Here is a 26,397-nt window from a genome sequence, read left to right on the forward strand (position 1 = left end):
AAAATTAGGAAAAACTTCCTAACTGTTAAGAGCAGTACAACAATGGAACCAGTTACTTAGAGAGGTGGAGGACTCTCCAACACAGAAGGCATTCAAGAGGTAGCTGGACAGCCACCTGTTGAGTATGCTTTAATTTGGACTCCTGCATTGAGCAGGCAGTTGGACTGGATGGCCTTATAGGACCCTTCCAACTCTATGATTCATAGAAATGGTCAAAAGGCAGAATCTAAATGCCTGTCTTCTATTTTTGACATCCACCATGCTCAGTCAAAGCATACGGGAACTTGGTGCAGTCTCTGTATTCCGTCTTGTCTATCTCTAGTGCTTCCTTTTAAATATTTTTCTTCTTTCTTGCTCTGCCAGCTGCTATTATTTGCCTCTTGTGATTTTAATTTTGTAAGCACCAGGGCAAGATAGATGTCTCTAAATAAATACAGCACTCTTTAAATATAGATATAGATAATGATGTTTTTGTGTATGTGGTATTTAAAATATTTTTTTATTGTTTAAGCCTCCTAGATTAATTGGCAGTGCTAGCATAGAGTCTGTGTTGTAGTTAAGTATTCTTGTAATGATCTGTTTTTACAAATGGTCCCTTTGGGCTGCTTTACATAGTGTTGCAGTGCTCAGTATAAAGCATTCATTTCTGACCTAGCACAATAGCTTTCAAGATCACTGACAACGGTTAAAATGGCTGTTTTAATAGGCTAAAGTTTTGCTTTCCAGAGTAACAAATGTTCAGAGTATAATTAAAGCAAGCCTGATGTAACTGCTTCATTTCTGTGAAATAAGGGTTTTGTTTGAGTTTACTGAAAGGACCAATAAATAACTTAATAACTTAAGTTATACATGCGTAACTTCTGTGTTAAAAGAAGTTATGATCAGCTTTAAGGTCAGCTTTTAAAAGTTAGAGTTAAACAGGGTGTGAATAATGAGATACATTTAGCCTGTAAGATCAAAGTTGTCCAGTAGGATTCTGTCCTTTGTAGGTCTCCAAATGAAATGGTTAATTATTTTATCTGGGACAAACATCAAAACACTTTTGATAATATGTTAATATAGGAAAGGGTTTCAATATAATTCTGAGTACCCTGTGTTACTGTTCTTTGACAGTTGCTGACTCTGGGTTTCAGATTGAATAGCCCCAGGCCCTGATGTTTGCCAGGAGTTACACATTCCCTATTCCCGTAACAAAAGTCCCATGGCGATCAGTGAATGACGACAGGGGCAGGACTGTGAAATCCAGAAGCCCCTAGTCATGAACTGGTACATCGGCAGTGGATACAGATTCAGACGGATCCTTTGTTAAAGATTTTATTTTGGAAGACAATCTTACTCAGTCACTAGTGATCACCAAGAGAAAATTCCCCTGTCATCTCCAGGTAAGGCTAGGGAAAACTCCTAACTGAAACCCTGGAGAGCCATTGCCAGTAAGTGCAAACAGGGGGCCAAAGGTATGACCCTGTATAAGTCAGTTTCCTATGTTAAACCTTGAGTTGTAATTTTCATCCCAGGATATAGATGATAAAAAGACAACAAAACAAAATAACAGAAACTCTGCAGATGTGGTTTCAACACTAGTCAGCTACTTGCCAATCCTGTTGGAAATATAAACCATATGGCTGCAGATGGTCTCTTGCCTCTTTCCCTTGGCAATCAATTGATAGTAGGCTTTGACTTCTAGCTTCTTAAAGCAGACCTATCTGTTGCATTTATTCAAACAGCCCATTACAAATTTTGTACAGCTCCCTTCACGACTGATTTTTACTTAAACTCTTGCTTAACAACACTCTAAGTGTTCATGGCAATACACAAAACACTCAGAGAGAATTGAGAATTCAAAGTATAAAACAAGAAGAAAAAATCCAGAGCTCTGTTGGACTTCTTTTCTGTCAGTGGTCTCATAATTTGTTGAAATTAATTAAAAACCAGTTATGTTCACAGAGTACCTGTAATCATATTACTGACCTTGCCCCATACTCTGACCTTCATCTTCTGCAGTTTAAAAGTTAAACAGATGCATGGCTGATTTTCAATTAATTTAAGAAATTTAAGATTGGAGTCAATGATAAGTGCGGGCATGCTCATTAAGAACCAACTGTCAGTGTTCTAAAAGCCAGACCCGCAGCTGTTTGTCTTAGCTAATCAGGTGGCTACACCCATTTATTTCACTTTAGACAGTCATGGCTTCCCCCAAAGAATCCTGGGAAGTGTAGTTTGTAAAGGATACTGAGAATTGTTAAGAGACTTCTCTTCCTTTGACAGAGAAATTTAAGATTGGAGTCAATGATAAGTGCGGGCATGCTCATTAAGAACCAACTGTCAGTGTTCTAAAAGCCAGACCCCAGGACTTCCGGGAAGGGGGACTTCCGGGAAGGGTGACTTAGCCTGTGCCTGCTTTTGAGACGGGCTCCTGCCTCAAAAGAAGCTTATTCAGATATATCAGTCAGATTTTTTCTTTTTTTTGACTGATTAAACTTCTCCCGGGTAGGGAGAAACGAAGAGATTAACCTCAAAGCCTATTTTTGTTGGGACGACCAGATCTCATTAATTTATGGGACGAGGTCCAGCCGACGAAGGTGGGACGGATTTTTAACAACAAGCTCTATCTGGAAAAGCGAACGTTCATCTTATCTTCTAAGAGAGAACGCACTAACAGGCAAGCACCCTTCTTTCTATATTTTTCTTTTACTTGACTTAAATTGTTGCTGTTTAAAAGAGATTTGCCAGATTGATCGGTTTTTGACATCTCACTGGGGAGCCATAACTTCTCTCTGCTACTTACTAATTAATAGCTTATCTCTGTTTTTGTTGCAAAAAGCTGTCCTGGATTTGCATTCTAAAGATATACACTGAAGAGGGATTTCTATTCCAGATTTTTATTTTGAAGAATATTATATTGCCTGAGACTACTCTCTTTTTGGTCTATTTTATTTTGACGAATCTGTTTTCTGACGACCGCCATTAATTGTTTCGATCCTGGGAACTGCATTTTGTTTACTTAAACATGGAGAGATAAGGCTGTCTGCTCTGTTTATACTGTGATGTCACCAAGTTTGGAGTATTAACCCAATTGTTGCTGAAATAAGAAGTGGTTTTCCTATATTTTTCTTTTAAAATGGCAATTAAGAAAGTGGCTGAGAAGCTGGAAATAACTATGTTTCAGAAAATAATGGATGAGATTGAGATAACGAAACAAAACCTGCGACAGGGTTGTAAGGAGCTGAAAATTGAATTGAGTAAAATGAAGCAGGAGATTAAAGATATAGGGGTCCCTGTGAGAGAGGTGACCCTGGAAGGGGTCCCTGTGAGAGAGGAGACCCCGGAGATTGGAACAAACGTGGAACAGGAAAAAGATTTGGAGTCTATGGACTTTAGAAACAAAATTTATTGTTTGGAGACACAGGAGATTAAAGACATAGGGGTTCTTGTGAGAGAGGAGACCCTGGAGACTGGAACAGGGGTCCCTGTGAGAGAGGAGACCCTGGAGACTGGAACAGGGGTCCCTGTGAGAGAGGAGATCCCGGAGATTGGAACAAACGTGGAACAGGAACAAGACTTGGAGTCTATGGACTTTAGAAATAAAATCTATTGTTTGGAACTCAATGTTATCTCTGAAGAAATTAATGAAGATTCTAGAGATAAAGTTATCAATGGCATGGATAATCTTCTGGACTGGAATGATGTGATGGAGCCCAATATAGAGAAAATCTATGGAATTAACTGCAGCCATGTGACAATGGAAAAACTTTCAAGGGATGACCCAGTGTATTTTGAAAAAAAGAACAGAGATATGATTTTACAGCAGTATTTCAGCAACCTATTCAGAATGGATGGCAAGAAAATATTTGGGATAGAGGTAATTCCCATCAGACTCTTACTATATGACTATGGCTTTGACAGCAAGATTATTATGGAATACTGATAATGGAAGATTGGATACTGAAATTACTGGACTTAACAAGACTACTGAAGATGGAAGATGGAAAATGGAACTAATAGGGATAATAGAACAATGGCTACTGAAATTACTGAACTTAACAGATTCTGATGTGATGGATTAATTGAAATGTTTATTTTGACTATGGTTATGACAATAAGATTATCATAATTAGTAATGAGATGGATTAATCGATATGCTTATCTGGAAAAAAAATTGATAGATATATTTCTTAAAGAATTGAAACCTCTCTTTGACTTTTTGTGGAAAGAATAAAGTAATGTTTATGAGATTTGATGATTAAGTAAGATAACTACTGGAGGAAAGTGATTTTATAATATGACTTAAGAGACAGGATTGTTATATATTATAGACTTATAACTGATTTGATCTTTGACAAATGGGAAGTCAATATTTTACTCTTTATTTTTTATTTTTGTTTTTTTTTTCTTTTTTTCTTTTTGTTTAACTATTTTTGATTTTGTTTTTTGTCTTTGAATGTTTTATGATTTTGTCTTGTATGTTTTATGAAAATCTGAATAAAAATTATTGAAAAAAAATAAAAATAAAAGCCAGACCCGCAGCTGTTTGTCTTAGCTAATCAGGTGGCTACACCCATTTATTTCACTTTAGACAGTCATGGCTTCCCCCAAAGAATCCTGGGAAGTGTAGTTTGTAAAGGATACTGAGAATTGTTAAGAGACTTCTCTTCCTTTGACAGAGTTCCAGTAGCCAGAGTGGCTTAACAGTCAGTCCCTCTTCTGGTGATTGTAGCTCTGTGAGGGGAATAAGGCATCTCACATTAAGCTACACAGGAAGTAGATTGGACTGTGGAAGACCAACCCAAATTGTGTTTGCTTTTTTACAAAATTGTAGGGCAGTCCAATATCTCAGAGAGGAGGTCAGTTCTCCTGCTCCCCTGGTGCATTCACTATAGCTGCCCAATTTCCCTGCTTTTTAAAGTGTGATAGAAATATCTGTGGACTATAGGTACATTCTTAAACCGCAAGGTTTTTTTTTGCCTATTAGTGAATTCCATTAATGGGGCAAGTTCATTGTGACCAATTTGTCCCACCGAGTTCAGCAAGACTTAGCACGTCTCCTCTGCCTCTAGGGTCAAACAGATTCATTTTCAAAGTTGGTTAAATTGTCAGTAATAAGTACATACACAAGTAACTTGTATGCGAATCAGCAGATCTTACTGTTATGTGAATGTGTTTAGTGATATGACAATTTCTCATTGAAATCGGATATACAGTCCACCATGGTTGAATTCAGTTCTTTTTACCCTAGTTAGCTTTAAATTGATTGAAAGAAAATCCACTGGGATTGGTAACTCAAGGGAATAGAGAAGGCAGAGCAGAAAAAAACAGAAGAGGATAGGTTACATGATCAGATAAAGGGCTCTTCCCATTGCTTAAGAGTGGAGTAATAGGAAACTTCAGATTTGCATTCATTTTCACATGAAGCGTATCCAGATTTAACACTTTTGGATTAGATAGGGATAGAAGGAACTGCCAATTGGGTCCTCTCAGTTTCTAATTTTTCCAGTCTTATATTCAGATCTCCACATTTCTGCAGCAATTAGCATTTTTTTAAAAAAAATAATCCTGAAAATTCTTCAGCATTTTAGTGTGAATTTCTCCTGATAAATACTTTTTTATATGCAGTTTTGACTAATGTACACATTTTTGCATTTTCTCCTAATGCATTTTGTATGCTATTTTCACCAATATATTCATTTTTATGCACATTTTCCCGATATGCATTTTTGTAAACATCATTTTGTTGGAGAACTGCATTGCAAAATTATGAAGGATGACTGTGTTTTGATTTTCATATTGTTTTGGAAAGTGTGAACTTGATAGACTGCCCCTAAATCTGAACTGAATCTTGTATAACAAGACAAGTGGGACCTGCAACAAAAGGGTGCAACGTGAAGTGTTCTTGTTCAGGATGCTAGCCTTGTAGAATACTCCATTCCATTCTCCTTCTCGCTGCTTTCCACTAGTTGCTTCTAATTTGGCACTGAAGTTCTCTTCTTATTGTACATCTGCTGTACAATTTTTGTTGGACTGTAGCAGAAGGAGAAGAAGTTAGAAATCCTGAGTAGATTTTAAGTTTCTTTTGAAAGGAGGAGAAATGTTGTCTCTGTTGAGATTTCCAGACGTAGTGTTTTGCAGATGATTGGTGCTCTGTATTGCCTACAGTCTACACAGGGACAACACTGATTGCTGCTGTTAGCATTTGAATCAGGGCAGAGCTGAGTAAAAGGTAGATAGGGACCTACTTACAGATCTCTGGTGGCTTGCAATAGATCAGCTTTCTGACTCCCATTTGTTTAACAATAGCATGAACAACATGGCTTTTTCCTTCCAAAACTAAGCTGCTGAAACTAGGGAAGCTAGCCAGGAATAGACTTCAGTGCAAAAGGACTTACAGCTCACTTCATTTTTGGCACTGATAACAAATTTCTAGATTCAAAATGTGCTTGGAGATCCCCTGTTCATTCATTCATTCTTTTGCATGTGGTTGGTAGATAATGGAGTTCTTTTTTAAAAATCCAGTAAGCCTGAAGTCTGCTGACTCCTGGATTAGGAATGTGCATGAAACAGCGACACAACAGCAGATCTCACTGGTAACGAATAGTCATGATCCAGCCAAACATTAAGCACATGTGAAGTCCTATTGATATTGGTGAGTTAAACATCTTGTCACCCTTTAAAAACAGTAAGACTTAGAAGTGCTTAACTTTGGTACAACTGTGCCAAGTTAAACCACTTCTGTATGAAAGGAGCACTAAAACGGAAAGATCACATACCCCCACCTGGTTTTATTGGTAAACCTTTTGATGTAATACATCATGTAAATTAATAAATAAAAATCATGTAAATTTAATACATTGTTGACATTCAAGGAGAAGCCCATGTAATTAGACAACTTTTTTTTAAATGGGAAACTGAAGGTCACTTTTGTACTGTTGTTTCATTATGTGCATGTTGCTGCATTCCTATTGTGGAAAGAAATGAGAACCCAAGGGGTCGTGGTGGGAATACCAGTGAGATTTATTCTGCCATGAAGGATGATCTCTCTGGTGCGTGTTTCTCTAGGGAAGTTTATAGAGCTGTAACTTCTTCCATCTTTGCAAAGTGCTAATGGGCTGCTGGGTCAAGTTCACAAACTTGATCTAGCAATTGTAAATAATTATGAACTAAACTATAAACGTGGCCATCTGGTGCCTGTAATAACTTTAAAATGGTGCTGAGAGCTTTGTGGGGAACATCAACATCTGGAAGGCAGTATTTAGCAAGAGGTGGTATGTCTCTAACATGTGCTGATTCGCTATGGTTGTGTAACATCCGTTTTCAAGTTGTTTTCAGATGTGTCCATTAATTTGCCCTAATTTAAGACTGAAGCAGGCAGAGTGACCGGAGTGGGCATTCATGAACTGGAGAGGAAAGGCCAGCATATGTTATTTATTTAGTTACAAGAATATTTATAAACTGCAAACTCATTAAAAAAAATCAAGGCTATGTACAGTAAAATCATTAAAACATAATAAAACTTTAAAATAATAGAATTATAGAATCATAGCATTCTGAACAAATAACCAACACTGAATCATATTAATTCTCTAAAAACAAGACTAATACATTGTCAGCAGGTGACGAAATATCAGGATTGTAGTTGCCTGTCTGACTTCAGTAGGAACAGTGTTCTGAATTACTGGTGCCACAATGCTAAAAGCTTTGGTTTGTGTAGAAACCAAACTAATATGACAACTGTGGGAGTGTCAGGAGGCCCTAAAGCTGAAAATGTTTCCCCATCCCTGTTGTAGACATTTCTTTTTTGGTGTTTAATCTTCTTCTTCTTCTTCTAGATAAAAGTATGGTTTCATAGTCTAAAGTGGTCATCACATACATTTAGAAGTCAGTTTCTGGACTGTCATTAAAATAAATCAGAAGCTATTGCTATTAGGGCAGGAAGAAAAGTCTTAAAAAGTAAGTCTCTAGTCCTCCTAGAAGAAAAGTTGTGGAGCAAAATGTGCAGGTACCCTTCTAAGTGATTTCTGTGAAATGAGCCAGCCTGGCTGCTCCTGCCTATCAGTGTTTTAAGCCAATGAGCTAAGTCAGGGCTGTGATAAGGGACACCAGGATAGGAATCCTTGGTGTCCTAAACAGCTTCTTTTTCCCTTCCCCTTTAGTGCACTTTTCCTTCTTTCTCATTTTCTAAAAGCTATTATAATACCAATCCATAAGAAAGGCTTCAAAGTGGACTCTAACATTGCCCTATACATATATTATCTATTATAGGAAAGGTATATGCCACCTTTCTGTGCAATCAGCTTAATTCTTGGATTATTTTATAATGTGATATAATATTTTATATTAGGAGAAAAGCAAATCTGGTTTCAGTTAGGGCATTCTGCATAACATCACTCTGTAGTTCTGTCACATTTAGCGGGGAAATATCAAAACCAAAGAAAGGCAAGTTGTTGGCCTTTATTGATTTGAAAGCAGCATTTGATTTTATTTGTCAGGAGAGATTACAAATTGAAGCAGACTACCTTGGATAAGAAAGTGCTGTTTTTGATCATACATCAAGACACATCTGTACAGGTGTGTTGTAGTAACTTCAGGTTTTTCCATCTGTGGAGTTGGGCAAGATTGTTGCACTTTATTATATGCAGATGATGGTTTACTAGATTTGCAAATTATTATAAGAATGAATTTCTAACTCAGGGTTGGCTAAACATTTTCACGCCAAGGGCTACATTGACCCATGGTTAACCTCCTGGGGTCTGCATGCCAAACTGCAAAAGTTGGCACGGCCAATTATAAAACATTTTTGAAGGACAAATTTTGGGAGTTTTTTGGGGTGTCAGAAAAAACCTTTTGGCATCGCAGAATCACACCAGGGGACCCACAGGAGTGGTCAGGCCTTGGAGAGCATAAATATATTTTGGTATCATAGTGGAGCACCTATGGGATCAGCCAGTAAAATTAATTAATTTTAAGAAGGACAATTTTGGGAGCGGCTTTGGAGGTTCACAAAAATCTTTTGGCATCATAGGATGATAGTGGGAGACCCATAGGAACAGGCATAACTCTGTGTGTGTGTGTGTGTGTGTGTGTGTGTGTGTGTGTGTGTAAATTATGAATTTTGAGGGATCTTGGGGGGACACAAAATACTCTTGGGGGACCAGTTGTGGCCTCGGGCCCTCAGGTCAACTGTTCCTGTTCCAAATATTAATTACAAAAAGTCAAAGGTTATGGTACTTTCAAAAAGGAAAGCCAAGTATTATTGGACCATGGATTTACATAGTGTAGAACAAATCAGTTCTTGTAAGCATCTCGGAATATGGTTTCATGAATTTACCAGTTGGAAAGTACACGGTACATTTAGCAAAGGTTAAAGCAGAGCATACAGTAACAAAATTACTTTGGTTTTTGACACACAAGGATGTACATTTCTTTCAGCAGCCAAATGAGCGTATGTTGCAAAAGTTGTGTCCCATATTTCGCTCAACAAAAGTTATCTAGATTTTGATTGGTGCCTCAATATGGTTTCTAGGACTCATATTTTCTTTGGAAGGAGTCCAGTACGTCTTTCTCAGAGCTATACTGGGTACACCTAAACATGTTGTTGATGCTGATGCCCTTAATTTGGAAGCCAGACTTATCTAGCTTGGCATGGACATAGTCTTTTCATTATTCACTCTAAATTTGCTTCTCTGCCTCCAGCTGTCTGACATATGAGGTGCTGGTTGACTCTTTTGTATCTTCGTGGAACAGTGAGTTAATGGAAAAAAACTTGTGTTGTTTTTTCTCCCTCTTATCTCCTGTCATTAAAATTAGTGCAAGCCAAATCTACATAAAAGCTCAGCTGGATCAGACAAAGGCCCATCAAGTCCAGCATCCTGTTCTCACAGTGGCCAACTAGATACCTACAGGAAGTCTGTGAGCAGGACATGAATGCAACAGCACTCTCCTCACTTGTGATTCCCAGCAACAGGTATTCAGATGTGTACTGCAGAAGGCATAGAATATAGCCACCTTTACTAGTAGCTGTTGATAGCCTTATCCTCTGTGAATTTATCTAATCCTCTTTTAAAGCCATCCAAGTTGGTGACCATCATTACACCTTGTGGGAGTGAATTTCATAGTCTAACTATGTGCTGAGTGAAGAAATACCCGCTTTTGCTTGGCCTGAATATTCCAACGTGCAGGTTCATTGGATGGCCCCAAGTTCTAGTATTATGAGAGAGGAAGAAAAACTTCTCTCTATCTACTTTCTACGCGGCATGCATCTCTGTTATGTCTCTATTAACATTTTCTCTACAAATTAAAAGGCCCAAATGTTACAACATTTTCCTCAGGGGGGAGTTGCTTCAGCCTTTTGATAATTTTGGTAGCCATTTTGGGAATCTTTTCCAGCTCTACAACATCCTTTTTGTGGTGAAGTGACCAAAACTGTTCATAGTATTCCAATTGTGGTTTTACCACAGATTTGCAGTTTTATTCTCATTGCCTTTCCTAATCATCCCTAGTCTGGCATTCACTATTTCTATAGCTGCCACACACTGGGACGACATCTTCATTCTATTTTTTTCTGGTCACTCACCACCCTATGAACATATATGTGAAATTAAGAGGCTTTGCCCTAATGTGCATCACTTTACACTTGCTTACACTGAAATACATTTGCAGTTTTGCTGCCCATTCACCCAGCCTCGAGAGATCCTTTTGGAAGCTTTCCACAGTCCCTTTTTGATTTAATCCCCTGAACAATTTGGTAATATCAACAAACTTGATTATCTCACTGCTCACCCTCAATTCTAGATCATTTATGAACAAGTTAAAATGCACAGGTCAAAATACTGTTTGTTAGGAGGATCTGCTTTCTATATCCTTTCACTGGGAGAAGTCCATTTATTCCTATTCCAGGCTTCTTGTTCCTTATCCAGTTACTGATTCATTAGAGACCTCTCCTCTTACCCATGATTGTAGTGGTTAAGGTGTTGGACTACGACCTGGAGACCAGGGTTCGAATCCCCACATAGCCATGAAGCTCACTGTGTGACCTTGGGCCAGTCATTGCCTCTCAGCCTCATGAAAACCCTATTCATAGGGTCGCCATAAGTTGGAATCGACTTGAAGGCAGTACATACACATATATAGTTAAAGAGATAATCAAAAATACAGATGTGCAAGATGTGTTAGCAAACGGATCATGTGCTCCATGGTCATTGGACCTGAGTAGGTCTGCTTCTAATAATTGTATGCCATATTTAAATTTTCTCTTTTTTCTTTACTTTCTCCCCCCCCCCCTTGGCTCAGAAACAGATTCTAATTTACCACATGTGTGGATTCAGATATCAAACGTATTTAATTACAGCCATTCCCCCTCCTCAATTATTTACTTTGTTTAAACAAAGATTTCAAAGTGAACATATTAAAATCAAGAGGACACAATCATATGAAAATGGAAATGGACTTATGACTACCCAATGAATAGGGTTTTCATGGTAAGTGGTATTCAGAGGGGGTTTACCATTGCCTCCCTCTGGGGCTAGTCCTCCCCAGCTGGCTAGGGCCTGCTCAGCTTGCCACAGCTGCACAAGCCAGCCCCTTCCTTGTCCACAACTGCCAGCTGGGGGGCAACTGGGCTCCTTGGGACTCTGCAGCTTGCCCATGGCTGCACAGGTGCCAGGGCACGTACTCACTGAGCCACTCACTGTGGGGGTGATCTTTAGCTAGCCCTTTACACCCAGGAGTCACGAGCGGGGATTTGAACTCACAGACTGTGGACTCCCAGCCAGGCTCTCCTCCCCACTGCTCTATACCAGCTGTTCACAATAATAAAGGTGGGAAATAATTGCAAAGGACTATTTTATCATTGATTTTGTTACCCCAGTAATTAATAAAGAGTGCCCGATTTTTATAGGTGTGTTGATTACTGAATGTTCCTTTCTGATATGTTAGTTTAGTCATCAGGGCAAACTCCCATATTTTCTGTAACCATTTTTTAAATGTTGGAGCTCTTTTTTCTTTCCAAAGCTGAACAGTGCTTAACCTTGTTCCTGTTAGTAGACTGGCAATTAATTGTATGTCAGTAGTTTCTATTTCTTTCTTGATATTTACAAAAGGGTAGTTGAAGGGCTTCTTAAGATATTATATCCTGTAATTTCATACATGGTGTTAAGAACCACATTCCACATTTTTTTTAATCTTTATTCATTTCTAGAAAATATGTAAATAGTCTGCCCTTGACATCCTACATCTCCAGTAAAAACAGTTTAATTGGTATATCTTTCTTAATTTATGCAGTGTAAGGTACCATTAATAGACGAACTTTAAAAAATCACTTTTAGATTAGTGCTTATTAAAAAAATTTACGGCTTAAAAAACCGAAGTCTATTATTTGTGTTATAATCAAGCTGTAATTTCTTAAATCTTTTCCTAACTTCCTTTTATATGTGTATTGTTATTGACCAAACTTCATAATGGAAATAAGTAGATATTGTATATTCTGCTTATTAGCTTCTTTGGATTAGCACTATTATCCTTTCAAATGTAATATGTTGACGTGGTCATCCATATTGAGTTATTATTTGTTCCACAATGTCTGCGTTGAAGAAACTGGGAGGTGTTATTTGATTTAATAAAACAGTTGCCTGGTTTAAATTTTCTAATAATACCTAAGTACACAGACACTTGGAAACATTCACAAATATAATTCCTAAACCTGGTAAAGATCCTAATGATGTGGCTTCTTATAGACCTATTAATTTACTGAATCAAAATCACAAAAATCTTTACAGCTACCTTAGCCAACTATCTTAGTTCCATAATCACTACCCTGGTCAACCTGGACCAAACAGAATTTATAAAGGGCAGAGAGAGTTCAGATCCTTTTAGAAGAATGATAAATCTGATTTGGCATAGTAAACACAATAAACAACCACTGACAATTTTAAAATTGGATTCCATGAAAGCATTTGGTTCTCTTAACTGACCCTTTTTATTTGCAGTGTTGAAAAAAATTCAGTTTACTGGAGCATTTTGGGGGGTTATTCATCACGTGTATTAACCAACCAGAACCAGTATCAGAGTCAATGCCTTTGAAGTTGGTGTTATAGACATAGGGCAAGGTACTAAACAGGGATGTCCTCTTACTGCTCCTGTTTGCCCTTTTGATAGAACTGCTGGCAGAATTTGTCTTTTTGCAGATGGTGCAGTGTTATTTTTGATGGACCCACTCTTTTCTATTTCAATATTGCAAGACCTGCTATTAGCATACGGAGCCGCTTCGGATTTCGAGTGAATAACACAAAATCAGAAATGCTTTTTATCCATATAGGGCCTTCTATTTAAAAAATATGTTTGAAATCTCTGGTTTTACTGAATGTGCTATGTCATTTAAATATTTGGATTTGCATACATTATATAAATAATAATCCTATAATACGTAAACTGACATCCTATTTAAAGGTATGGTCTCAGTATAGAGTAGAGCCCCACTCATACGGCAGGTTGCGTTCCAGACCCCCGCCAAAAAGCGAAACCGGCCGAAAAGCGGAACTCATTCAATAGAATAGCTCCTGACTCCTGAAAAATGCCACAAAAGCGGAACAAGCGCCATATGAGTGAGGCTTTACTTTAATTGAAAGCCGCTGTATTAGCGGAACACCGCAGAGCTGGCTGTCAAAAAGAGGGGCCCTACTTTACTCTAACAATTATGGGCAGAATTGCAGCATTTCAGATTATGCTTCTTCCTAGATTTTGTTTTCTGTTTCGGGTTTGCCCAGCTCTGTCTCAGACAGAATCATGCAACAGTGGCAAGGGGCAATACACCATCTTGTTTTTCAAAAGAAAAGACCCAGATTAACTCACTCTATATCATATAGACAGTCCTCCTTAGGAGGCTGGAGCATATCAAATCTAAAATGCTATTATGCAGCATTTCAGCTTAGCCTTCTTTCTTTGGTCGCCCTGATGGATGATCTTTATCGGGAGAAGGACAGGGGGAGTGCGACCCTGTTACTCTTACTTGTTTTCTCAGCTGCTTTTTTTTTTTTTTTTCCAATAATTTTTATTCAGATTTTCATAAAACATACAAGACAAAATCATAAAACATTCAAAGACAAAAAACAAAATCAAAAATAGTTAAACAAAAAGAAAAAAAGAAAAAAAAAACAAAAATAAAAAATAAAGAGTAAAATATTGACTTCCCATTTGTCAAAGATCAAATCAGTTATAAGTCTATAATATATAACAATCCTGTCTCTTAAGTCATATTATAAAATCACTTTCCTCCAGTAGTTATCTTACTTAATCATCAAATCTCATAAACATTACTTTATTCTTTCCACAAAAAGTCAAAGAGAGGTTTCAATTCTTTAAGAAATATATCTATCAATTTTTTTTTCCAGATAAGCATATCGATTAATCCATCTCATTACTAATTATGATAATCTTATTGTCATAACCATAGTCAAAATAAACATTTCAATTAATCCATCACATCAGAATCTGTTAGGTTCAATAATTTCAGTAGCCATTGTTCTATTATCTCTATTAGTTCCATTTTCCATCTTCCATCTTCAGTAGTCTTGTTAAGTCCAGTAATTTCAATATCCAATCTTCCATTATCAGTATTCCATAATAATCTTGCTGTCAAAGCCATAGTCATATAGTAAGAGTCTGATGGGGATTACCTCTATCCCAAATATTTTCTTGCCATCCATTCTGAATAGGTTGCTGAAATACTGCTGTAAAATCATATCTCTGTTCTTTTTTTCAAAATACACTGGGTCATCTCTTAAAAGTTTTTCCATTGTCACATGGCTGCAGATAATTCCATAGATTTTCTCTATATTGGGCTCCATCACATCATTCCAGTCCAGAAGATTATCCATGCCATTGATAACTTTATCTCTAGAATCTTCATTCATTTCTTCAGAGATAACATTGAGTTCCAAACAATAGATTTTATTTCTAAAGTCCATAGACTCCAAATCTTGTTCCTGTTCCACGTTGGTTCCAATCTCCGGGATCTCCTCTCTCACAGGGACCCCTATTCCAGTCTCCAGGGTCGCCTCTCTCACAGGGACCCCTGTTCCAATCTCCGGGGTCTCCTCTCTCACAGGGACCCCTTCCAGGGTCACCTCTCTCACAGGGACCCTTATATCTTTAATCTCCTGCTTCATTTTATTCAATTCAATTTTCATTATCTCAATCTCATCCATTATTTTCTGAAACATAGTTATTTCCAGATTTTCAGCCACTTTCTTAATTGCCATTTTAAAAGAAAAATATAGGAAAACCACTTCTTATTTCAGCAACAATTGGGTTAATACTCCAAACTTGGTGACATCACAGTATACACAGAGCAGACAGCCTTATCTCTCCAATAGTTAAGTAAACAAAATGCAGTTCCCAGGATCGAAACAATTAATGGCAATCGTCAAGAAACAGATTCGTCAAAATAAAATAGACCAAAAAGAGAGTAGTCTCAAAACAGTATAATATTTTTCAAAATAAAAATCTGGAATAGAAATCCCTCTTCTGTGTATATCTTTAGAATGCAAATCCAGGACAGCTTTTTGCAACAAAAACAGAGATAAGCTATTAATTAGTGCGTAGCAGAGAGAAGTTATGGCTCCCCAGTGAGATGTCAAAAACTGATCAATCTGGCAAATCTCTTTTAAACAGCAACAATTTAAGTCAAGTAAAAGAAAAATATAGAAAGAAGGGTGCTTGCCTGTTAATGCGTTCTCTCTTAGAAGATAAGGTGAACGTTCGCTTTATCAGATAGAGCTTGCTGTTAAAAATCCGTCCCACCTTCGTCGGCTGGACCTCGTCCCATAAATTAATGAGATCTGGTCGTCCCAACAAAAATAGGCTTTGAGGTTAATCTCTTCGTTTCTCCCTACCCGGGAGAAGTTTAATCAGTCAAAAAAAAAAGAAAAAACTGACTGATATATCTGAATAAGCTTCTTTTGAGGCAGGAGCCCGTCTCAAAAGCAGGCACAGGCTAAGTCACCCTTCCCGGAAGTCGTTTTCTCAGCTGCTTTTGATACTATTGACCATGGTATCCTTTTGGGCCAACTTGATGAGATGGATATTGGAGGCACTGTTAGAGGGTTGTTTTCAGAGAATAGCATTGGGTGACCGTCTTTCAGCCCCCTGGCAGTTGTGTGGTGGGGTGCCGCAGGGTGCCATCTTGTCCCCCATGCTGTTTAACATCTATGCCCTTGGGAATGATCAGCAGGAGATTTGAGGTGAGGTGTCAGTAGTACGCTGATGATAGCCAGCTCTATTTCTCTGTAACATCCGAATCGGGAGAGATTGTTTATGCATGCCCTTGACTGCTGCCTAGAGTCAGTGGTGGGCTGGATGAGGGCCAATAAACTGAGACTGAATCCTAGCAAGATGGAGGCATTGTGGGTTGGTGGTTCCTGAGTTTGGATAATTGGTCAGTTGCCTGCTTTGGATGGGGTTGTACTCCCTGCGAAATACCAGGTCCTTAGTCTGGGGGTGCTCCTGGATTGATCTTTGTTGCTAGAGGCCCAGGTGACCTCAGTGGCTAGGAGTGCCTTTTACCAGCTTCAGCAATTTATGGACCGAGATAGCCTGACCACTGTTGTCCACACACTGGTAACCTCTAGGCTCGATTACTGTAATGCGCTCTATGTGGGGCTACCCTTGAGGTTGGTCCGGAAGCTGCAGCTGGTGCAAAATGCAGCGGCGAGACTGCCCCCCGGGGCAGGGTATTGCCAACATGTCATCCCACTGCTTAAAGAATTGCACTGGCTGCCCATTTGCTTCCAGGCAAGGTTCTAGACTTGGTACAGAAAGCCCTATACAGCTTGGGATCAGGATACCTGAAAGACCGTCTTATCCCTTATATACCCAGTCGATCACTGTGCTCTGCAGGTGACAGCCTCCTGCAGATACCATCTTATCAGGAGGTCCGTTCTGTACAACATAGGAAACAGACCTTTAGTGTGGTGGCACCTACCCTTTGGAATTCCCTCCCCTTAAATATTAGACAGGCACCATCTCTGTTATCTTTTCAGTACCTGTTGAAGACCTTCCTCTTTCAACAAGCCTTGTAAGTTGAGACCTCATCCCAGTCTGGGTCTGTGTTGGAATTGTTTATGCATGGGTCTGTGTTGGAATTGCTTTTTTAATATGGTTTTTAAACCTTTTTGTTTTTTTAAACAATGTTTTTAACCTTTTTTTTAAAAAAACCAATGTTTTTAACCTTTTTTTAAAGATGTCTTGAAAGCTTTTAAAAAAATGTTTTTAAAGATGTTTTGTTTTAATGTATTTTAAAGTCTGTTTTTATGATGTTTTAAAGTGTTTTTAGTGCTTTTGTTTGCTGCCCTGGGCTCCTGCTGGGAGGGCAGGCGGGATATATATATATATATTTCTGATCTATATCCTAATTAAGTCTGGATGTTGTTCTCATATATTTTCTGCTGTCCTTTCCCTTTGATAAATAAATAAATAAAATAAATTTAATTTCTGTGTCGCCTATCTGGCCAATGGCCACTCTAGGCGACGTACAAACAGTTAAAACACAATAAAATAAAATACAATGGTACAATATAAAAACAGTAGAAAAACAGTACAGCAGCAGACAATGATATTAAAACAGGGTAGGAGGCAATTCAATCTAGTAATTAACCCTCCACGGAAATCCCAAAGTCCTGTTGAAAGAGCCAGGTCTTTAAGGCTTTACGAAATGTATTTAGGGAAGAGGCATGCCGGAGATCTTGTGGGAGGGAGTTCCAGAGGGTGGGGGCCGCCACTGAGAATGCCCTCTCTCTAGTACCCGCCAATCTGGCTGTTTTTGTCGGAGGGATTGAGAGAAGGCCCTGTGTGGCTGATCTTGTCGGGCGGCATAATTGGTGGCGTTGAAGGCGCTCCGTAAGATAAATTGGGCCGAGACCATATAGGGATTTAAAGGTTAATACCAACACCTTGAATTGGGCTCGGAAAACAACTGGAAGCCAGTGTAGATCGAACAACACTGGTGTGATGTGATCCCGGCGGCGACTATTCGTAAGTAGTCGAGCCGCCGCATTTTGTATAAGTTGTAGTTTCCGGACCGTTTTCAAGGGTAACCCCACGTAGAGCGCATTACAGTAATCCAAACGAGAGGTGACCAGGGCGTGTACTACCAGTGGGAGCTGATGAACAGGAAGGTAGGGTTGCAGCCTTCGTATGAGGTGTAGTTGATACCAGGCTGCCCGGCTCACTGCCGAAATCTGAGCCTCCATGGACAGCCTGGAATCAAGTACAACCCCAAGGCTGCGGACCTGGTCCTTCAGGGGTAAAGTCACCCCATTGAACTTCAAGTCAACTTCTCCCAGCCTTCTTTTGTCCCCCACAAGCAGCACCTCGGTCTTATCAGGGTTCAGCTTCAGCTTGTTCCTTCCCATCCATCCACTCACAGATTCCAGGCACTTGGACAAGGTCTCCACAGCCGACTCTGGTGAAGATTTAAACGAGAGGTAGAGCTGAGTGTCATCTGCATATTGGTGACACTGCAGCCCAAACCTCCTAATGATTGTCCCCAGCGGCTTCATATAAATGTTAAATAGCATGGGAGAGAGGATAGAACCCTGTGGCACACCACAATTGAGAGGCCAATATTATTGGAGCCAGCTACTATCAAATTAATTGCATGTCTTGAAACCATATTCTTAATCCAGTTTTGGATTTATCCATAAAAGTAGCCCACACTTCTTTTCTTTATTAGCCTGATGGCACATAGCTCAATTGTTAACATTCAAACTATTTGGAGTATGTCCTCAGTCCTGACCCAACACTTCTAGTTCTAGTAATTGATTTCAGTAGATGCTGGTTTGTACCTAGCCTTTTGAAGAAAGAAAGAAAGAAAGAGAAAGAAAGAAAAGAGAAGTCAATTGTACTTTTCTTTCTTTCTTTCTTTCTGTCGGACCATGATGCTGAGCACAAATTGTTATATAAAAACAAAGATCAGCAACAATATAAACAGAAATCAAGGAAGGACAAACCCCATGTATAAAAGCCAAGTGAGAAATTACCCTTTTTGTTTCTTTGCATTGACACTCTCTTTCAAAATTACTGCTTGTGGTCCCATCACCACATGCATATTGCATAATAGATGATTCTGTACTGACAGAGGCAGCAGGTGTTCTAACAATAAAAAAAGGTTGTTATTGTTTGAGCCAGCATCTCTGCACCGAATGACCTGTGAACAAAACCTCTCCTGTATCTAGAGCAGCAGGGAACAATAAAAGCAATAGAGCAATTGCCACTTTACAGCATTGCAAACAATCCTGATTGGATGTGCCAGAAATAAATTGATGTTTGTGCTTTTTCCATCCCTGTTTATGTATAAATTGATTAGTAATTATATTTCATCTAGAATTGCATCGCTTGCCACAGATAAGTGCTGTAGGCAGATTAATTTTTTAAAAATTACTTACCATTATTGCATTCATTGTAAACTTGTGTGCACTAGAGAGAAACCTAATTGAAGGTAGTTTCTTTATTTTTCTGATGGTGAAAACCTGCTGCATACATGTGAACAACTGAAGGCAAAATATGCTGGAAAACAGTGCTGACAGATTTCACAGAAAGCAAGACCACAGATGTAAAATGAAGGGCAAGCATTGTTTCTTGATGTTTACTCTGAGGCCTATTTTATGCTCTTTGGTCTGCAGATGCTGTAAATACAACCTTTCATCTTGCATACAAGGTAACATGCAATGTGGGTGGCATGTGCATACACATAATTCATGTGATCTGTTTCCACATGTTTGAGGGGGGAAGTTTTGGGACCATCACATTACACTGTACCTCATGCATTCAGTGGAGATTGGGAGAACAACCATGTGCACCTCTTCCCTCCCTGCATATCCAGGATTCCCATCTTGTGAGCATGTGGCTCAGCCCTAAGGGAAGGGACATTTGAGATGAACCATAGGAGAATATGAAAACAAATGACAGAATTTATTTATATATATTCATTAACATTGTTTCTTGGTAAGTATTTGCACTCCCCTCTACCCTTGTGCCAGACATAACAAAACAATATGTTGCTCTTTAGAATGATTGTTCAGTTGTGAATGAGTGGAATCTTCTTAAATTATGCTTAAACAGCCCAAACAGATTTAGAGCTTTATCAAGTATGACGTGTCCTATGTTTTCATTGATGGAATGCATGGCTGGAAATAGGTTTTGTTGCAGAGAGACATGTATGCATTCTCCTTTGTGGAGGGGCTATACCTGAGTGGGATAGCACATGCTTTGCATGCAGAAAGTTCTGGGTTCAGTTCCTGGCATCTCCAGTTAAAATGATCAGGTAGTAGACAGAAGGGAAAACCTCTGCCTGAAACCCCTGGAAAGCTGCTCATAACGCTACTACTGAGCTGCATAGACAGATAATGTGACCTCATGTTAGACAGCTTCCTGTACTTTCTTCCAGCCCCCTCCTGAGCAGTTGAACAGCCATTTCTGTTCCTTCACTGCCTCCCCACAATCAATACAGCATCCCGAATTGGACAGGATGTTTACCAAATGGTGAACAGGAGAGCGTGGCACAAAATTCTGTGCATTGGCTGACTCCTCTATTTGCAAATTGGCTTTCTAATGTATCATTTTTGGCATCAACCAGCCATGCAGGATGTTTTCCACACAGACATACCTTCAACACATGTTGGTGTCCCTCGTGTTTTTTAAAAAATAATTTAAAATTCACCCAGGCTGTCCAGATTCTGTTCCAAGAAAATCAGATTCTGGGATGTGTAAAACTTGTGCAGTTGAACATATATGTACATTTTCTTTTATTCTGCATAATTTATTTTGGTTTTGCTAATTCTGGAAGGGGAAGGACACTTGAGCTATCAGGAAATCTTTCTGAGCAATCATTCTGGCTTTTGAGATTTCAGTCTATTTTGTATTCAAGCATATCCTTGTAACCAGAGGGACTAGATTTTATTTTGTAACACATGAGCTTCCCCAGCTATTAAAACATTCCTTGGAGGTCCTCAGGTTCGCTAACCTTCAGAAGTCACCTGAGAGAGCTTTTTCAATTGTGACACTAACCCTATGGAGGCTTGCTTGGTGCTGAACTTGATGTCCTTCTGGATCTGGAGCCAGGCAAAGACCTTATCATCTGCCCACACCTTTTAGCTGCTGTATCTTAAAGCACTGTTTATAACAAGGTTAGTCAATGTGGTGCCTTCCAGATGTTGTTGGGCTCTGACTTCCATCAGCCCCAGCCAGCAAGGCACCATGGGAACTGAGGGCATCACAATGATAAACCCTGGTTTATACCATTAGCCCCCTCCAATCACCAGGATCTTGACCAAGGTTGCCCCTGCTGGCTATTTGGGAAAGAAAAATCTTGCACTGGATGGCAAAACTGGGTGGCAAATTGACCCTGCTGGGTATTTTGAAAAGAAGAATCTTGCATTGGGTGGTAAACTATATGGTTAGTAGTTTGATCCAGAGTTTGGCCTGGAGAGTTTGAGTTAAGCAAGTAAAAGAATGAAAAAGGTGGAAGGAAGGAGCAACTGGCTCCATTTTAGAGAATGAACCAAATGGTTTCCAAAGGATCACACAAGATGTTTGTTGTAATGATTTACAAGAAGTACCCAAAACACATATCTTTATTCCAAAGTACCACCTGGCCTCTAACCAAATTAATGTGTGGTGCAGCAATACTGGCCAGAGAAAGGATTCCTTGGTAGTCTGAAATAATGTTGTATTTAATCTACTTGTTCAGTATTCATTTTGGCTTTCTGAATGAGTGAGAATGAAATGGAGCAGAGAAAAATAATGTGATCATTTGCACAGGCTTTTTTTTTTTTTTGCAAACCATTCCTCTGAATGGGCTAATTTGTGTGGTAAACAACCAAACCTCAAAACTATTCACCAGCAAAAAGATATACTACAGTCCATGAACCACTAAGGGCTCATTCACACGGGAGCTAAAAGACGTAGTAAAGATGCAGCTTTTGCCATCGCAATAGATTTACAAGGTTCACACTTCCTACCTTCAAATCTGCTGTTTTTCGTACACACTGGTCAGTGTTCCTTTGGGAAGGATTGGTGTCGCTGTTTCATGGCCGCCACCCCCCCCCAAATCTACATATTCACTCCCTCCGGTGTATCGCTATTGCTAACGGAGAAGGGGAAGGCTTTTTTGCCAGTGTTTCTTATCAATTGCACTCCTCTCCCTTCTGTAGCAGTAAGACTTCTGGGTGCAATTGACATGATGCTGATTAGAGGGGGGGAGATGGTTTTCTTTCATTGTTTCTTCTTGTCAATGGCACGCCTCTCCTGGCTGAAGCCCAGAGTGTCGGGGTGCAATTGACACAAAACTGATTGGGAGGGTGAAGGAAGGCTATAGCAAACTCTGATGTAGGAGAACAGAGAGGGAGGCGGAAGTGGCTGCTTAAGCCGCTGGAAACAAAATGGAATTCATGGAGAGTTTAGTGGGTGGAGAGAGGGGAGTATCTGAAAGTGAGGATCCACCCGCCCAGCAAAAAATGTCAAAGCAAAGTGCCTACATAGAGTAACACTGTGAAGTGGATACAGTTTTTCCTTCACTTTTCGCATTATCTCCCGATTGGTTTAATGAGGATTTAAAGGGGAAAACTGTGTCCCAGCTTCTCTTTGCCTGCAATGTCATGTGAACCATATGAATTAAACGGGGATGCAAATAGCGTCAATCTCACAGTAAGTCGCCGTGTGGATGGGCCTTTACTTCAGGGTAGTTCTACTGAAGAAAATACATTTGCAGGACATTTACAGGCTACAGTCTCCCCAGGCGTACTCTAAGATTAAATCTGAGCAAGAGGTCTGTGGATTTCAACATCTGTGTCTTTAAGATCATCTCTGTAGCTAGTTTAGTTTACTGTATTATTCTCTAATGAAAAACAATCTTTGCTTGAGGCCAGAATGCATATGTTTTGACTGTTTTGCTCTAAACAGAACAGTATGGGAGCTATTTAGCACAAATGAACAGATAAATTCATTTTTTTAAAAAATTCAAGCACAATCCCCATATCCTTTTAAGACAAATGATCTCCTCATGGCTGTGTTTCACATAAAGCAAACCCCTAAGACATTGTTGGAAACAAAACACCCTTCCTTGCTTGCTATCCATCTCATGTAAAAACCAATAGCATCTAGAAGCAAGCCAAGGTCTCATTAAGCTTTGGCATTGCAACTTCAATTGACTTCCAATATCTTGCAGGATAGGAAAAATATCACCTGGGGACAGCATCTGCTTAGTTTTTTTTCAACCTTTTGCTTTCCCCCACCTCTCTTCCTTACTGTAAGCTGTTAGGACAACTGGGGCTTGTTAGCTTAATGCAGCGGATCATGTCAAGCCTCAGTAATATGAATTGATGCATGTTGAAAACAATTGTGTAATATGGCTTTGTTTAGTGGCTTTTGGCATTGATTTGGCCATTTATACATATCCGCATTGTATTATATATAATATATATAATTGTTTATAGTGATTTCTTTGTTTGTGGAAGCTGATTCAAGTAACTAATGGGGGGAATTTAAAAAGGCTATCAGTTTTTAAAAATATAATTAACAAAAGTACACAGATAAGCGAGCTCTCTGAATCTCACTTCAGTGTGGACCCCAGAAAAAAAGATCAGAGAAACTTGAAAAATTCCATGTGCCAAACCTTGGACTAGGAAGGATGTCTTCCCCTCTACTATGCTGCAAGCTGCCATCCCTCACACTTCGCCCCCTTCACTCAGAGTCAGCAGTGATGGTGGAAGCAGCAGCACAAGAGGAACGGGACAGAGGGAGTCCCTCTCCCCACTCCTGATTGCCAGATGGGATGGGTGGAACTATGGGAGATGTCAGTTTTCTCACAGCTCCTTCATAGTTTTCCATACCCTAGCCAGTGAGACGGGAACATAGGGAGGAAGGGGGCGAATCTCCTCTCTCTCTTCCTCTTTCTTTTCCCAGTGCAGCTTGGAAGCTTTTTTTTTTTTTCCCATTGGGAGATTGAGATGGGGCAGGCTAGAGTGGTGTGTGTGTATTTTGTTCTGAACAGGAGAAAAAGATTTGGGCATGTAGTTTTGAAGCGGGATTTCTGGGTCCTCAGCTTTTAATTCTGAGCCTTAATTTGAAGAACTTCACTATCATTTCTTCTAATTTCCCATTCATTTCAGCGGGCTTTATGCAAAAGACTGTTCCTCTTGTAGCTGGTGGAAGAATGCAGTGCACCAGTGCTATAAATTCCTTTTTATTTAGGTATAGAGAAGGGTAGGGACATTTTTGAACCTGAGGGCCACATTTCCGTCTGGGCAACCTTCCAAGAGCCACATGCCAGTGGTAGGTGGGGCCAGAGACAAAAGTGGGTGGAGCAACTGATGTAATTGTTACTTTTATATAGCAAAGTTTCTTCTTTATACACACATTTACACAACACCGTCTATCCTCCATAAAGACAAGTAAGAGGCATGATTGCTACTTTCCAGCCAAGCAATAACGCTTTTGGGTAGGAAACAGGGTCAGGGGCCTGCAGGTCTGGCAAGAAGGGTTTCATCTGGGTTCTTTGGTCCAGATAGAGAGGTCAGGAATGCTGCATTCTGTCCCGGGCCCAAGGTTCCCTACACCAGCATTAGACTGAGCTTAGTCTCTTCATGTTCATGCATTTTTGTTTTGTTTTGTTTGGTAAAAGCATTTCATTTATGATTACTACCAGCAATATATTCATTGTCAGAACTGGATATAGCTTCTTTAAAGGAGAAAATTTAACAAAAATGATGAATTCATACAATTTCGTTGTGCGTGTATAGATGTGGTGACAAATTATATTTAGCTTTGGGGCTTGATTTTCATCATATCACATGAAAAGCAGCCTCTTCCTGTTTTTGTGTGCTTTATAAATCTTATCAAAGACTTGGCTCAGGCATCAGTAGAGCATGAGATATGACCGTGAGATGCTGTGCATTCTTAAAGGGGCTGCAAAGCCAAGGCTTGCTTCAGCTAGGAATTCAAACAGAAGGCTTGAGTAGTCATGTCCAGCTTTTGTCCTTGAGACAACAACATACAAATTATTGAATCCATTTTCAGATCTCTCTTTGCCCCATAATGCTCCCCAAATTAGCACCCTGTGTGTTAAGTATAGGAGAATGGAGCACAGCGGTGTTGCAGAGGAAAGTGGAATATGCAATGTGGCAGCATTTAAAACTGATGTGTGTGTGGCATGAATGCTTGTGGTATCAGGCAATTGAGAAAGGGAAAACTGAATGACTTGTGGTTAACTTACTTGGTTTTGAGGATGTTCTGTAAGCTGGTTAGGGGCTGTGATGCATGTATCAGGTGACAGTGTGGCTGGCTGGGTTCCCCTTGCCTCCATCTGCACCAGAAGCAAGCAAATTGGGTAATTTGCTTGAAAAGGGCTTGCCAAAAGTAGGAAAGATTTTCTATAGCTATTCTGTATAGCTGTCCTATAATCAACCCAGGAGGTGACATCATGGTGGTGGTGGTGGTGGTGGTGGTGTGGAAGGGCTGATGACTCTCAGCTCAAAGAGCTGGAACAAAATACCAGGGAACTATCAGAGTGTACAAAGTCTCTGGGATTTGGGATGCAATGAGGTGTTTTGGGTTCTGGAAGGACCTGGGCAGCTTGATTTTCACCTTTCTCTTCAATGAAGAGCAGGGCACTTCTAGAAGCACTCTGAGATAAGAAGGAATTGGAATGTAGTTCTGGAGGGTGAAGTAAGGAACAGCTCCATAACAGAGGGTTTAAATGGGTTGGGGCAGCCTTTCCCAACCTTTGGGTCCCTAGATGATGCTGGACTACAACTCCCATCAGTCCCAGCCAGCATGACTAACGGTCAGGAATTATGGGAACTGGAGTCCAGCAACATCTGGGGACCCAAAGGATGGAAAAGGCTGGGTTAGGGGACCACTAGTGGTTTAGTAGTTAGTTATTAATGCCTTTAAAAGAGATGTTCTGAGGCTTGAACCTGCCTGGAAGCTGACATGATTGTCCTGCCCCTAATCCAAGAGATATATAAGGCCTTAATGTAGTTATTCAGTAGTTCGAAGTGTTCTTTGAGAATGTATAGTCTTTACTACCACAATATGATCCATTTAGAGTTCATAGCGTGATGTCAAGTTCAGGTAAAGCATTGGTCCCTGAGTATCTGTTTATTAGAGTAGGTGGCTCTCCAACCCCATTTGAAGTTCAGACCATCAATGTGGGTTTTCTGGAAAAATTTGAATTAGAAAATTTTCTTATTCAAATTAGAAAAGTTTCAGTGTGCATCAGAAACTTATCATGTTTATTTTACTTATATTCAGTAAACAAAACTTATATGCATTGATTGCCAAACTTGCCAAATATTTATCTGCAGTTGGCATCTGTTCATTGTTAATAATGAACCAATGAAAGGGAAAAAATTCTGT

General features: G+C 39.5%; 1 protein-coding gene across 14 annotated transcripts in view; it reads left to right on the top strand.

Moving 5' to 3' along the window:
• The window catches only part of LIMCH1 (LIM and calponin homology domains 1), a 272,533-nt gene that overhangs the window by 76,126 nt on the left and 170,010 nt on the right, over nucleotides 1-26,397 (top strand). The gene's annotated exons all lie outside the window — the stretch shown is intronic.

The sequence above is a fragment of the Rhineura floridana genome, chromosome 9 (genome assembly GCF_030035675.1).
Source record: "Rhineura floridana isolate rRhiFlo1 chromosome 9, rRhiFlo1.hap2, whole genome shotgun sequence".
Classification (NCBI taxonomy): domain Eukaryota; kingdom Metazoa; phylum Chordata; class Lepidosauria; order Squamata; family Rhineuridae; genus Rhineura; species Rhineura floridana.